Raw genomic sequence first — 14,519 nt, 5'->3', positions numbered from 1 at the left:
ACTGCTGTCACCAAAATGCTATTTTCCGGCCCTATGTGCAATGGCGACACTATGGCTGAATGTAGCGTCCTCCTAACCCCTTAAAATTACATATAATTATAACATGATAAACGCAGTAAATTAATAATCAAAAGCAAGAAATATATCTGGCGGTGAATGAACCTATGATCTGGATCAACAATGAAGAATTTCGACAGAAGAAAACAAAAGAAACAGAAAAGAAACAAATACTACAAAGAAAGAGATTGTGTTTAATGGAAAGGGAGTATACTCTGACGGTGACTTCCCTACCAAAGTGAAACAAATGAGAGGCCTGTACAGGCTTATCGGGGACCAACTCAGGAAGGAAAATATCAGATCATATATCATCGCAAGGATGGGACTACGGCGATCTCCAACAGTCCAGAGATGGTATGCACGGCCCTGGAAGGAAAGGGAATGATAAGTGCAAGCGGCAAAGGAGATGGCTGTCCTGGCTCCACAGTTGAGTGGGACACTGTGCGACAGAGGCAGAGCATGAGGAGAAATGAAGCTAGATATACAGAAACTAACAACTGTCCACGGGAGGTGGACCGCAGACTGGACAATCTGAACTAGAGACAAGTGACATTCCCCAGAAATGACATTATTTCCAAGTTTTTATTTGTAGGCTACAAGCATGTGATATGTAGCTGGTAGCAAGAAGAGCGGTTGGTGCGCTCTCTCTCTCTCTTTCCCTCTCTCTCGTGCGAGTGTACGTGAGTGTTTACGTGAGTAAGTGTAGGGTATGAGCGTGTGTGTGTGTGTGTGGGAGTGTGTATAGGCTACGTGTTGGTGAATGCCAAAAGTCACCATTTCTTCCATAGACAGGGTTGCTTTGCTGGTTTATTAAGGATTATTGTTGGGACACAGCACTGACAATAAACATGAAAAGTGATTTGGAAGAATCAGGTAAATCCCTGTGCCTCCAATAAAGAGCAGCAAACAGTCACTTTCCTAAGCCTCTCAATGGGACGTCCCTGAGACTGTCTCACAGTAGAGGACTCCAAATGAGGCTAGTGCTCTACGAGAGGGCCATTCCAACTTTTATTCACAGGTCCACACACTATATATATATATGTGTGTGTGTGTGTGTGTAGTGTATTGTATTGATTTTATGTCCTTCACTATTGATTGTTGTTTCTGTAGTCATCAGTCAAGTCCAGTCAGTGTATACCTGTGACCTGTTAATGCCTGCATGCAAACCAAATGTCCCGTGTGATAATAATACAGTTGAAGTTGAAGTATAATGATAATAACAGTAATTAGAATCAACTCCACCCAGAAACTTTGACCACCCGTCTCAGGCAGCAGGACCCTGCCTTGTATTCCTTCACATGTTGGACTGAGAGTTCTGAGCTGTGAGCGGTATCACGCCCACTCAAATCAAATGGATTCATCACCCATGTTTTTTGGTTCAGAAATGACTGTACATTCACAACAGGGATTTGGCCAGCATTGCTACAAAGTATTCATATGCACAATCTGTTTATAGAGATTAGTATCTACATGGAAGTAAGCCCCTCCTTCCCTCTGGCACGTCTTGCATGAGTAACGCGTATCACCAACACAAGGGATGCCAACAGACTGAACAGGCTGGTGAGGAAGGCTAGCTCTGTGGTTGGATCTGAACTGGACGATCTGGAGGTGGTGGCAGAGGGCAGGATGAGGAGGAAGCTGGACGCTATCCTGGAGAACCCCTCCCACCCCCTCCATGATGAGCTAGTCAAGATGAGGAGCACCTTCAGCCACAGATTCATCCCCCTCGGCACAACACAAAGCACCTGGATCAGTCCTTCATGCTGGTAGCCATCAGGCTCCACAACCAAGGTTGACCCCCATATGAGAACTAGGAGGACTTTAAACTTAAAACACACACTATCTGGACTATCTGCATCTATCTGCACTCCCTGCAACCACCTCTTCTGACCACAGGTGCACTTTAAACTTACTTTACACTACATCCCATATTCCATTTTATAGATTTTATAGACTGTACATATTACATCTATTTATTGTACACTACATTTTTTATTGATGGATGTTACACGCTATGTTCATTCACTATGTATATTCTGTATCTCTATTTATTGTTTTTATAATTTTTTGTACACCTGTACCTCTCCTGCACTTTGCTGTTTTGACACCTGAATTTCCCCCAGGGATTAATAAAGGTTCATCTTATCTTATCTTATCTTATAACCACAAATGTTCCCAGAGTCAAACTGGCTCAAGTAACGCGAGGTGAAAATGTGCTTTGTGTTTGGTGTGAACGCACGTTAACACAGCTACTGAGCTCTATCTGAGAGCTTTACTCTCATGACGATGAGTCTGGTTTGTAATCATAAGCAGCATTAACATAAAAGGGAAAAGCTTTCAAATCTGGTCGTAACATTTCATATTAAAGGTCTATTTGCGTCTCTGTATGTGAAACTGAATGTGAAGTTATGAGTGAATGTTTTTTCTGTCTTTCAAAATAAGAAAAAAAATGTCACCTTGACTCCTCTAAACCCACGTACAAATGCAGGCATGTATGGGCGTGCATGTAGGAGAGTGGATGGCCTCCCTGGGCTCCCTCCCCCCCCTCCTCCTCTCGGTGTGCAGGCAGGCAGGGCCGGCTGAAAAGAGAAAATCAATGCTTGGCGTCTCAATGAATGTGGCGAGTGCTGGATTGATCGCAACTCTAAATTGGGTCAACAGGATTGTCTATTTAAAGGGCAAGACCCCTTAATCATCGTTTTAGCTGAGATAGACTCTCAGACACATACTGCTCCTTCACTAACACACCGTTATCTCCGCCTCAATGCAACAGGACCCACAAAGCACTGACTAACATGTAGGATACCTACAGTCAGGTGTTCATAGTCATGTACAGACTGAAAGATAACAGTTAGACAGCATCTCTGATGGGACATTCTGCTGGTTGGTTTCTGGGTTTACTGTCCATCATGTCCAAAAAATCCTCCAATTCAAGAAGATCATATTTACACAAAGCTTTGGTAATCAATATATTTCTGTCTTGAAAACCCAACACATTCATTCATTGATCTTTAGTCAATTATTCTGCTCATGTTTTGGTGATAACATGATCAAACCAAACTTCTTTTTCTCCAGCAACTTCTTCCAGCTCCTCTCGAGGAATTCCAGTGCCAGCTGGGAGATGTTCAGTATAGTAGTAGTAGTACAGTAATCCCTCCATCATGAATCACTCTAATCAAAACCTGATTGTAGTAGTAAAGTACTGCATCATCGTCACTCCATGTTTCAGCTTTGATTGTCTGAAGCAAATGAGAGAAACCTCACAAACAACCCCCGTTCCCCCTGTTGTACTCACTACCTGACCTTTAACCTCCGAGACATTCAGTGCCATTGACAGTAGAGATGTGGTACGGCAGCAGAGGCCAGTAACACACCTGTTTATTTAGTCTCTACAAAACAGACCCCCCAGGGAGCGGAGAAACAGTCCTTTCAGCAGCTTTTCCCCATTGCCCTCAGGCTCCATGTTTCTGTGTGTGTGTGTGTGTGTGTCTGTGTGTGCGTGTGTCGGGAGGCTGTGGTTGTGGGGTAAGCTGCACGTGTCATGTACAGAGTCAACGGTTTGCTTCTTCACACTAATCCAGTGCTGATAGCTTTTCTGCAACATCACAGCTTCCAGATTTTTCTTTTCTTCCATTTCCCTCCATCCCTCCATCCCTCCATCCCTCTGTTCCCTGACTCTAATCCCAAACCACAGCAGCCAAATATGCATTCTGGCAAATCAATTAATTGCAACATTCATTTACTGATAAGTCGATTAATGGGCGTGTTTTTCATGGGCAAGCTGACATATAATCAGAGGCTGGTTTTAACAGGAAACCGCTAGGGCTGCTGATTACCTCCTGATTCACTGCACTAGGCCCGACTCTGTGTGTGTGTGTGCGTGTGTGTGTGTGTGTGTGTGTGTGTGTGTGTGTGTCTAGTAGTAGTAGTAGTGCTCATAATAGTATTAGGCTGCATTACTATGTATATAGGTAGAATACAGGACAGCTTGCGATCCTGGAATCATCAGGTCACTATCAAGATCATCAGGTAAAACAAGTGAATGTGTTCAATATCTTTGTTTCATTAATTTCATTAACCTTTATTTAACCTGGTTAGACCCATTGAGATTAAAATCTCTTTTTTAAGAGCGACCTGGCCAAGAATGGCAGCAGTACAAACAGTTTCATACACACACCTTATAAAACAATAGATCAGCTCAAAGGTGCTGTACCGTAAAAGTGCAGGGAAGCCATATAATCCTATTTCAATCAAAACAAGAATAATTATGGATAGAGTCCGTTTCTATAGATTTCACCATGCCTTTAAATTCATTTAGAGTGACTAGGTCCTGGAGTTTAAGATCATTTTGCAGGCTATTCCATGCAGATGGTGCAGAATACATAAAGGCCTTCTTACCCAACTCAGTCCGAACTCTGGGAACAGTCATCAGCATCGTGTCCTGAGACCGTAACCCATAATAACTGCCATGTTTTCTGGTTAGAAAGACAGATAACTAACAGGGGAGTCTACCCAGAATGGCCTTATAGATAAAAACATACCAATGGCTAAGCCAGCGTATTGATTTATAACCAAATACCTGTAAAACTAATGACATTCCCATTAGCTGTACTCTGTGTCTGGTGCTAATTAGCAAATAGTATCATGCTAACATGCTAAACTACATTGTTAGCATGTTAGCTTGCTAACGTTATGCTGATAGCATTTAATTCAAAGCACCGTGGTGCCTCAGTACAGACTCACAGAGCCGCTATGGCTGTATGATCACTGCCTCATTCACTCACTTACTACTGCCCATACTTCTGCAAACTGTGTACTCTATAGTCAGCAATGAATTGAGATTATCTTGTTTACACTTCATCATCATCATCATCATCATCATCATTGTGCTATTACTGATAGATGGACGGCCGTATGATGAGAGTGATTTCGGACACACGTCTGCTGAAGCCTTGTCAACAACATCAGACTGCAGATGAAACTTTCTACTACTGAAAACTGGTTTTCTGCGCGGTAGGTTTGATCCACAGAAAGCAGTGATTTTCTTGAAAAAGTAGACCGTTTAGTTTAATCTTGTTTTGATATCAATATTAATTAGTTTGAATGCAATAAAGATTACAAGAACAACATCGTTGGATTCTGACTTCTGATTATTCTTCTTTCAAAAGTTTTTTGGGTGACTCACAATATGAGTCATAAGTTAAACTATTAACTCTTTAAGGACATTTATGCTTCGATTCAACTTTTTTTCTGCATTTTCCACTTTTTGAAATATTAAGCTTTTCTCCAGATATTTAGGAATCTTCAAATTCAGTTCAAACCCACTCCACAGTTTACAACTTCAGCACACTTTCAGCTACTACCTTCAACTAAACTTTAAATGGGTACAAATACTTTAAACTATTCAACTTATATTCAGCTTTTTGACATCTTTAAGCTTTTCCAATGCTGTTTAGCCCCCTTCTTTTCAGTTAATACATTTCTGCTCAGCTCTTTTTTTTTGTTCCAGTGTTAAGGAATGTTGTTCATCCATCTGATATTAATACAAAGCATTTCTTCTTTCAGCCTTTTCAACTTCCACCTTTGACGGTTTTACATTTAACTTCCAACTTTTCTCGTAGTTTTTGTATTATTATTATTAGCCGCTTTAGGTAATAGGATCTTTGGGTATTTCAGTTTCCAGGTTTTTCAGCATTGCTGATTACCATGGTAACGGCCGAAGCTTCGAAGCTCCAAAGCCTTCGGGTCAGCCCTGAAAAAAACATCATGGTTTGGATTAAAATGAAACATTTCACACGGGACACCAACAGCGGTCTCCTGGGGGAAAGTCCTATGTTTGATGGACCCATCCAACCCCCCTCACACCCACCAGTTGTGGACTTTCTTGCTTGTTGCTAACAGTTGCTCGATATACTACGTCACCTGCTCTGCGCATCGCTGGTTGTACTACGTCAGTCGCTGTGGCCGTCAGCGGACTTACAAAGGTATTCGTGATATGTCGAAGACAAACGTAATCCACCACAAAATATGTTTCCTTCCAAGAGAATGCAGTTTATGGGAACGTAATTTTTAGGAGACAGGTGTCAGCTGTCTGATTATTATGATGATATAAATAGCATGCACAGGTAATTTCTGTGATGCAGCAGCAAAGATACAATGATAACCTTAAAATATTAAAATAACAACATATCAAGACATGTTTACACCATGATGGCAACATGATAGCAGCAGGTCTCTGGACCTGTATGTCCGTCTGTGTGAGGGTTTTAGTGTGACTGAGTGATATCAGTTGTCTCTGATTACCGATCAATTCTGTCAGAAAATAGCACCACTTTACGCCTGTCTGGGTTCATACCTGGATCTTACGTGAAGTGTAGATTGCTTTTTTGTAGACTCTGGAGGACCGGATCACCGCTTGTATGGAGCCTGTTCACCTCACAGAGAAGTAATGATCAACTGCCGATTGATTGTGATGGGCTCAAACTTCTCAGAACAAAGGGAAGTTTTTCTTTCTTGGCTCTGATTCTGCTGTTTTAAATTGTCTTCATAATGTTTTTGACCCTGCTGGTTGTAATTTGAATGTATATATATATATATATATACTGGAAAAACAAAGTTCGGAAACTTGTGTTTGGTGGATTATTTCTCTGTTGTTACAATGCTAATGGTCATTGTATTTTACAATGTTGGAAAGCCTGTTTATTTACATTCGCAATGATGTCCAACTTGTAAGGATCATGCATTTGTGGGATGAGCAGCACAGCTGATTATGTGGGTAGCGCCCAAGAAACATTTGCCAAAATGCTCCGTCAATGGTAAACAGTGTATTCTCCTGTTGGTACTGACTCTTGTTTTGAGTTGTTTGGTGGATTGGATGATTGAACTCTCTATCAGATCCCACATGTTGAATTGGGTTGAGGTGTGGACTCTTGGCAGGCCGTTCCATTCTCTCTACTCCCACATTGTGGAGGTAGTCTGTGATAACCCTGGCTCTGTGGGGGTGAGCGTTGTCATCTGGGAGGATGAAGTTAGGTCCCAGATTGTGGAGATATGGGATCGCCACTGGCTGCAGAATCTCATCCCGATATCTCACTGCATTGAGATGGACTTCAATGATGACAAGCCTTGTTTTGCCAGTGAGGGAGATGCCACCCCCCCACACCATGACACTGCCCCCACCAAAAGCTGTTACTCCATCGGTGCAACAATCAGCATAGCGTTCTCCACGTCGTCTCCATACTTTGACCCTGCCATCCAACTTTGGCAGACAGAACCTGGACTCATCACTGAACATGACATTCCCCCACATGTTCAAGTTCCATTGTCTGTGTTGTCGACACCAGCACAAACGGGCCTGAAGGTGAAGGGCAGTCATTGTAGGCTTCCTGGTAGTCTTAAGATAATACACTGTTTACCAATGGCAGAGCATTTTGGAACATTTTTCTTGGGCGCTACCCACATAATCAGCGGTGCTGCTCATCCCACAAATGCATGATCCTTACAAGTTGGACATCATTGCAAAGGTAAATAAACAGGCTTTCCAACCATGTAAAATACAATGACCATTAGCATTGTAACAACAGAGAAATAATCCACCAAACACAAGTTTACTAACTTTTTTTTCCAGTTTATATATATCTGTTGCTACCTCTTGGCCAGGTCATCTGAATTGACCTATCTGGTTAAATAAAGGTAAAATAAAAAATAAATATTTATTCTTTATTTGGAATTAAATCAATATGCCATATCCAGATATTTAGCAGATACTACAGACAACCAGTTCAGCATCGATCCAACAGCCCAATAAAATATGCAACAACTGTATAACACTCATCAGCTTGACAACACTGACTGGGCAATATCAGATTTTTAATAAAAAAGCCAGTAGTGGCAAACTTGTGTATCGATTTAACACTACTTTGCAGACAAAGCAGACATTGTGAAAAAAGCTTCACTCAGGCTTCACACTGCCAGACACAGAGATGAATAGGACGGGGTGGTGGAAGCCAAACAGATGGACAGACAGAAAGACAGGCCGAACTCAAACCATACACACAATACACACATTTCATCCCATCTTGACAGTCTGGCTGCCTGATAAAGAAAGTCCTTACCGGCCGGTGTGTGGCGAGGCAATCAGAAACAGGTGACCCTTCCCATCGAGCCACAGGGAATATATTGAAAGGATTCAATTAAGGATGTGGGGTGATTGGTGGGGCGGGGGTATGAATGGATGGATGGGTCTAGGTGGGCTGCCAGTCAGACTAGTTCCAATGTACACAGATGGAGAGACAGGTGTCAACTATTGGGACAAGTGGGTGGAAGCAAGAGGTAAAGAGAAAGGGTGGACGGCGGCGGAGGAGGAGGAGGGTAAAGAGACGCTGTCAATCACCCAATAAATCACTCAGTGAATCAAATGAGCCTCATGGTGACAAATGGCATAGTAAGCAGGTTATGATGGTGAGAAAAATGCCCCACAGAGATGGAAGTGATAACAAAACATGTTACTTATCACGAAAATAATGGCTGCTCGTCTACAAGATGTCGGAGAAATCTGACAATCACAGGAAAGTCAGTCACCTCTTCAAACTATGCCAACATGTGTCTTTACATGTGACAAGCATTTACTACTACAGTATATTTACTACCACAGTATATTTACTACTACAGTGTATTTACTACTACAGTATATTTACTACTACAGTATATTTACTACCACAGTACTACAGTTCCTGTCTGCTGACACTCGCCAACAATGCCCTGCTACTTGAATGAAGTGTCAAATACACAGTAACACATTACCCTTTATAACAGGTTATAGCCTTACTGTAATGAGTTACTATTACAAAACAAATCAACCAATCTCTAGATTGAAATGATACCACTGTAGGTCCACTATCTTAAAGCCAGTCAGGTGATCCATCATTATTGCCAGAGGGTTAAAAGTAGGCCAAGTAATCCAAGATCTGAGGAGGAGAATAATTCCAATTTTAAGATCATAGTGATGAATGAGACAGGTAGTGTAATTAAAATATAACCTATGCTTCTAATTTTCCCTTTGAGATGCTTAAATGATGTTAGCAATAGTCCTACCAGTAGTAACAAGACCATTTCATTTGAAAGATTTATGTGTTACGGTTACTGGTGCGTTCTGGTCAAATTTTATTCTTTTTTAATATTTACAACAAGATTTGATCTTCAAATAATCTTTTTCAAAAAAATGAATCTTGAAAAAAAGGGATGTTATATAATAAACAGGTTAATTTCAATCCTATATGCACAAAAAAGACTTTACAATACATTGAGGATGGTGAAAAGTCATCGTAGTGTCTTGACGACTGTGAAGTAGAAATCTAGTGTTCACATCACACAGTAATCTAGCAGGAAACTGTACTTAAACACATCTCACTGGCCGACATGGTGCGCTGTCAGGTGACGTTGAACCAGGTTCTCGGGGCCGTCTGTGTCAGCACCTGCACTATGTCAGTGGTCTCATTGAAATGAATAAATAAAACATCATCCAGTCCATTTTGTATTTCGTTTTTTTACATGCTTCATGTAAGTGATAATGTACAGCTAGCGGGTCATTGTTGTGAAAGAATCTCATCTCTCATCGCCCTGAAGGGGATTCTTTCACAACAATGACCCTCTGGCTGTACATTATCCCGCTTATTACACGGCAACTTACCGAAGAAATCAATATTTTGACACAAAAACGGTCCAACATCAGAGCTGTGTCCATAGCAGCGGTCTGCTATACATAGCAGCGGTCTGCTATACATAGCAGCGGTATGCTATACATAGCAGCGGTCTGCTATACATAGCAGCGGTCTGCTATACATAGCAACGGTCTGCTAAACATAGCAACGGTCTGTTATACATAGCAACGGTATGTTATACATAGCAACGGTCTGTTATACAAAGCAAAGGTCTGCTATACATAAATTACAGACCACAGAACGCCGTGATTGACCAATCAGAATAGAGTATACAGCCACGTAATAAAGTACAATATACAACTGAGCTAACACAACAGCGTGCTTTGTAATACTTGACACGGCACATTAGGGGTGTTGGCTGTAGAGGTGCTGAGCCTTTTCACAGAATACATTGTCTTTAATTAGGAAGCACAGTTCTCTCCGTTACTGTGACGATACGCTGCTGATCCCTGTGAATCCCGTCTGTATGAACAGTGGCTGTTTCAGAGAATGTAAGAATGATAAAGAAGTGGGGGAAGTGGAAGGCCTAATCTCTGAGCATACACAGCCATGTGGAGCAACGCTCTGCCTGCTAACACCCACATCCTGTGGGTTACACATGTTTCACAGTAATCATACATGTTCATGGGAGCACTGAACCACATCTACTCATGCTGGCTATGATTGGATAGGGGGCAGTCCCAATGCACACACACACACACACACACACACACACACACACACACACACACACTGTCACAGAAAAAAATGCAAATGAAGTTAGAAAACATAAATGCTGCCAAGCCTGAAAAAGGACAGCAACAAAAGACAAAGGGATGTGTAATTAAACACAGAGAGAAGGATCAGATTGAAAGGAGTGATTTGAATATATAAAATATGAGAAGCACTGATTTCTTCAAGCTGCTGTTTAAAATGGAATTCCTTCTAATTCGAGCTCCGTTTCCTCCGCCTGGACTCAAACAGCGAGCCTCGCCACTCCAATCCCCCACGGGACTCCAATAGGAATCTAATTAACCAAGATCAATATTAACACCATCTCTCTCTCCCTCTCTGCTCTCCCCATATATTTTTTTTTCCATACCTGCATTTGAACAAGAGGGGGAATTCATTTCTCCAGCCCAGCGATGCCGCCACCAGGGAGGAGGAGAACAGGGTGATAGGGATCACAAAACACAGGGGACCAACAGGGCGAGATGGGAAGGAAGGGAGACGGAGGGAGGACAGGTGGTGAACAAAAAAACAAAGGAAAAGAGAAATTACAAGAAATTATAAGAACAAGCAAAGGAGGGACGTGGAAGAGAAAAGCTGCAGACAGAAACAGTGATAGGAATCGATAAGCATTACGGGCCCAGTCTGTAAATGTCTCTTTTCTATTGTTTCCCCACATGCAGACGGCTTCAATATACAAAAGCAAATGCCGGTAACTGAATCAACAGATTGATGGTGTTTGAGGGCAAACAGGCAGTCGGCATAAAGCCAGACATGGAGTGCTGAGTTCTTCTGCAGCAGCCTGCTCGTTCACATATTCACCAGTGGAATTACACGTCTTTTGACTGCTGGAGTTCATCGGAGTGCAAATGCTTTGTGGAGATGCCATGGGTCTGAATAAGGTTCAAAGATGCATTCTATCTCTTTTAAATGGGAAGCAGACCAGTGTCTCTTTTCAAATATAATGGGCAATAGTTACAACTTTAGTAATTTAGCATTTTCTACCTGAAAACATGGATGTGATGAAGTTTACATTTATAATGAAGCTAGTTGATACAACTGTGATTGTTTAGTTTACATGTCCCATGATAGTGTAGATGTTTATTATATAGAAGTGTATCACACTAACATTAAAGGGACTGTTTGTAACTTCTTACACGTATAAATCATTGTGGGTCGGTGTCCCATGCGTGCTCACGTGTGTCTCCGCTGTTCAGACTCAGACTCCAACACAAACTCCAGTGAAGCACCAAAACCTCTTGGTTGTATCTAGTGAAGCCCGTCTGTTAAACAGTGTTGGCCGCGGTCAGAGGACGCGGGAGAGACCGTAGCTTTGGTCTCCAGGACCGGAGTCTCTGCTGTACTCTGCTCCTCTGCTCCTCTGCCTGCCTTCACTCACACACCGCACTCCTTCTCTCTCTCTCTCTCTCTCTCCACCTCTCAATTGCATGCTGCTCACTCCACACTGCAGAAGAGTTAGTTTAGCTCTGAGAATATCTAGTGAATGTACAGTGGACGTTTGTGTAGAAATAACTGCTGCAGCTCCTCCAGACCAACAGAGGTTTCCCGTGTCTTGTGAAGTGACGGGGCTCCGCAGAGAGAATGTTATCGTCTCCGACCAAAACTCCGGTGTCTCCCCTGTTCCCTCCGGCCGCGGTCGGGAGGCTGAGGCAGGAAAAGCCAACACTAGGATCAGCATTGATTCATGGAGAGACCTTTGTCTGGTCAGCTAACATTACTGCCAAGCAGCTGAAATATAGAGTGATATTGTGCTTTTAGCTGACGTGTGTCTCCTCACTGTGTTGAGTGATGCTCGTTCATGTCTATGTAGAGCGAGCACAAGCACGAACAACAGGACGCTGACTTTCGTTGACTTAATGGCTACAGGTGAAGCTGTTAACAAGACATTTCTGATTCTTACATAGAGTCCTTTTAATACAATTCTGTGGAGACAGATTTTCATGTATTGTATTCCCATGAATGTCCGTCAGTTGACCAGTAAGCGATTTACTGTATGTCAGCTACTACAGCCCAGACATCCACAACATGTAGATACGGTTTAAGTCAGTGGTTTCCAACCTCGCATGTGACCCCATAATAAAAGCCATGTTGTGATCACTCGCAGGTTGCATGTATGACTTCAGTTCAACTGAAGATCATATTCTGTTCTCAAACTGTTTCTGTATTTTCTTATTGAGGCCTAAATAGATCAAACTAGACGGTATTTCATGAAGGAAAAAAACAAAACAAAAGTAACGTTAAGTCTGAAAAATGAACATAATTATGTGTATTACAACTTTGTTTTTTTCATCTCCTACCCCAGATATCATGTTGTAAGTTCTCAGATTCATGTTGGTAAATCTTGTGGGTGTCCTGTCCGCCGGTTGGGAACCACTGGTTCACCTATTTGTGGTCCTCAGAGGATCAGAATGAACAGATTATGTCTCTCTGCTCTTTCCTGTAGCACCACTGTCAGGTGAAAACGTGTCCCTGAACTTGACAAGGAAAGATATGAGTAATAATAATAATAATAATATCATGGTCCACATATAATGTTTTTGGTGACCCCCCCATCAATGTGTCTAATTTGGCAGTCAAAATATTCATATCATTTCCACACATGGATCAGAGGTCATAGACAGTAGTAGATAGTAATAGTAGACATATTTGGAGAATTCCTCACCTCTGCAGTCATCCTCAGGACAAAATATCATCATATCATAATGTCATCATTTCAACAAGCAAATTACAATTAACTGAGCACAATCATGCTGTTGCAATTAAACTATCAGGACAAATATTAAATACAATTGTCTGTTTATTCTGTTTAACACTTATTGTACTGTGAGCTTCAGGGTCTCCTAGTCTGGCTTCAGACTTTCAGGTTTGTTTTACATGAAAAAGGTCACGAAAAACAAGAATAAGACGAAGAAGAAGAAGAAGAAGAAGAAGAAGAGTGAGGATACGGGGAGAGAGAGAGAGAGAGAGAAGAGGAGGTGAGGGAATGGGTGATGGAGGTAAAGAGGGCGGTGTGGAAGCTGCAGTGTGCGAGCCCCGGAGCTCTCCTGCTCCCCTCATTAGCCACAATGGTGAGTTGGGAGAGTGATCAAAGGACGGGCGTGATCGGGCCGGCACGCAGCTGTCACACTGTCACCACCACGGGGAGGCCGACAGACACCGACACTGACACAGTCACAAAGGGAAGGAGAGAGGGATGAAGCTGATGGTTGTGTGGAAGTGTTGAAATAAAAATAGGAGGAGGAGAAAGGAGGAAAGAAATGAGAAAGGAAAGTAGAAGAGATGGGACGTCTGGAAAGAGAGAGGAAAGAAGGTCTGGGTGAAAAAAGGGAATGAAGAGAGGAGAAGTCACTCAAGAAGAGGAGAAACAAGAATATGTAAAAAAGGAGAGAACAGGAAAAGTGGGGGCAAAGGCAGATGAAAAGAGATGTGGTGAAAAGATAGAGAGAAAGAGATGACACAAAAGGGAAAGACAGGAGAGCGGGAGAGGAGTGACAGAGAGGGAAAGAAGCAAGAGGAGAGATGAGGTACAGTAAATTCAAATAAGTTAAACAAGGGAAGTGTGGAGGTGAAACGATAAAGAAAAAGAGAGGAGGGAAGGGGCATGGCAGAAGTTAAAAAAGAGGATAGGAAAAGAAAGGAGAAAAGAATGTAAGCTAGAAGAGGAAAAACAGGAGAGGTGAGAAGACAAAAGAGACGAAAAGAGGTAAAATGCAGATTCATCCAGTGTTGAATCCCCCTCCTCTCCCATTGTCTCCATCTGCTCTCACTGCTACAACATCCAAACCAAAGAGACAAACAGAGCTCCACTCATCTCTCTCTCTCTCTCTCTCTCTCTCTCTCTCTCTCTCTCTCTCTCTCTCTCTCTCTCTCTCTCTCTCTCTCTCTCTATCTCTCTCTCTCTCTCTATCTCTGTCCCAAACCTCCTCCGCTGTCCCTGTCCTAATCACTCTATCCTCCACCTGGAGGGGAGGTGTGATGGGAGGAGGAGGAGGGGATGTGGGCTACCCCGGTGCC

At 42.4% G+C, this 14,519-nt stretch overlaps 1 protein-coding gene and 1 pseudogene across 1 annotated transcript in view; one reads left to right on the top strand and one right to left on the bottom strand.

Moving 5' to 3' along the window:
* The window catches only part of rbfox3a (RNA binding fox-1 homolog 3a), a 417,847-nt gene that overhangs the window by 369,870 nt on the left and 33,458 nt on the right, over positions 1-14,519 (bottom strand). The gene's annotated exons all lie outside the window — the stretch shown is intronic.
* The window catches only part of LOC141759010 (uncharacterized), a 91,066-nt pseudogene continuing 90,042 nt past the window's right edge, over positions 13,496-14,519 (top strand).

This window comes from Sebastes fasciatus, chromosome 20 (assembly GCF_043250625.1).
Source record: "Sebastes fasciatus isolate fSebFas1 chromosome 20, fSebFas1.pri, whole genome shotgun sequence".
Taxonomy (NCBI): Eukaryota; Metazoa; Chordata; class Actinopteri; order Perciformes; family Sebastidae; genus Sebastes; species Sebastes fasciatus.
The sequence above is the reverse complement of the archived record's forward strand: the minus strand, read 5'-3'. Positions and strand labels throughout refer to the sequence as shown.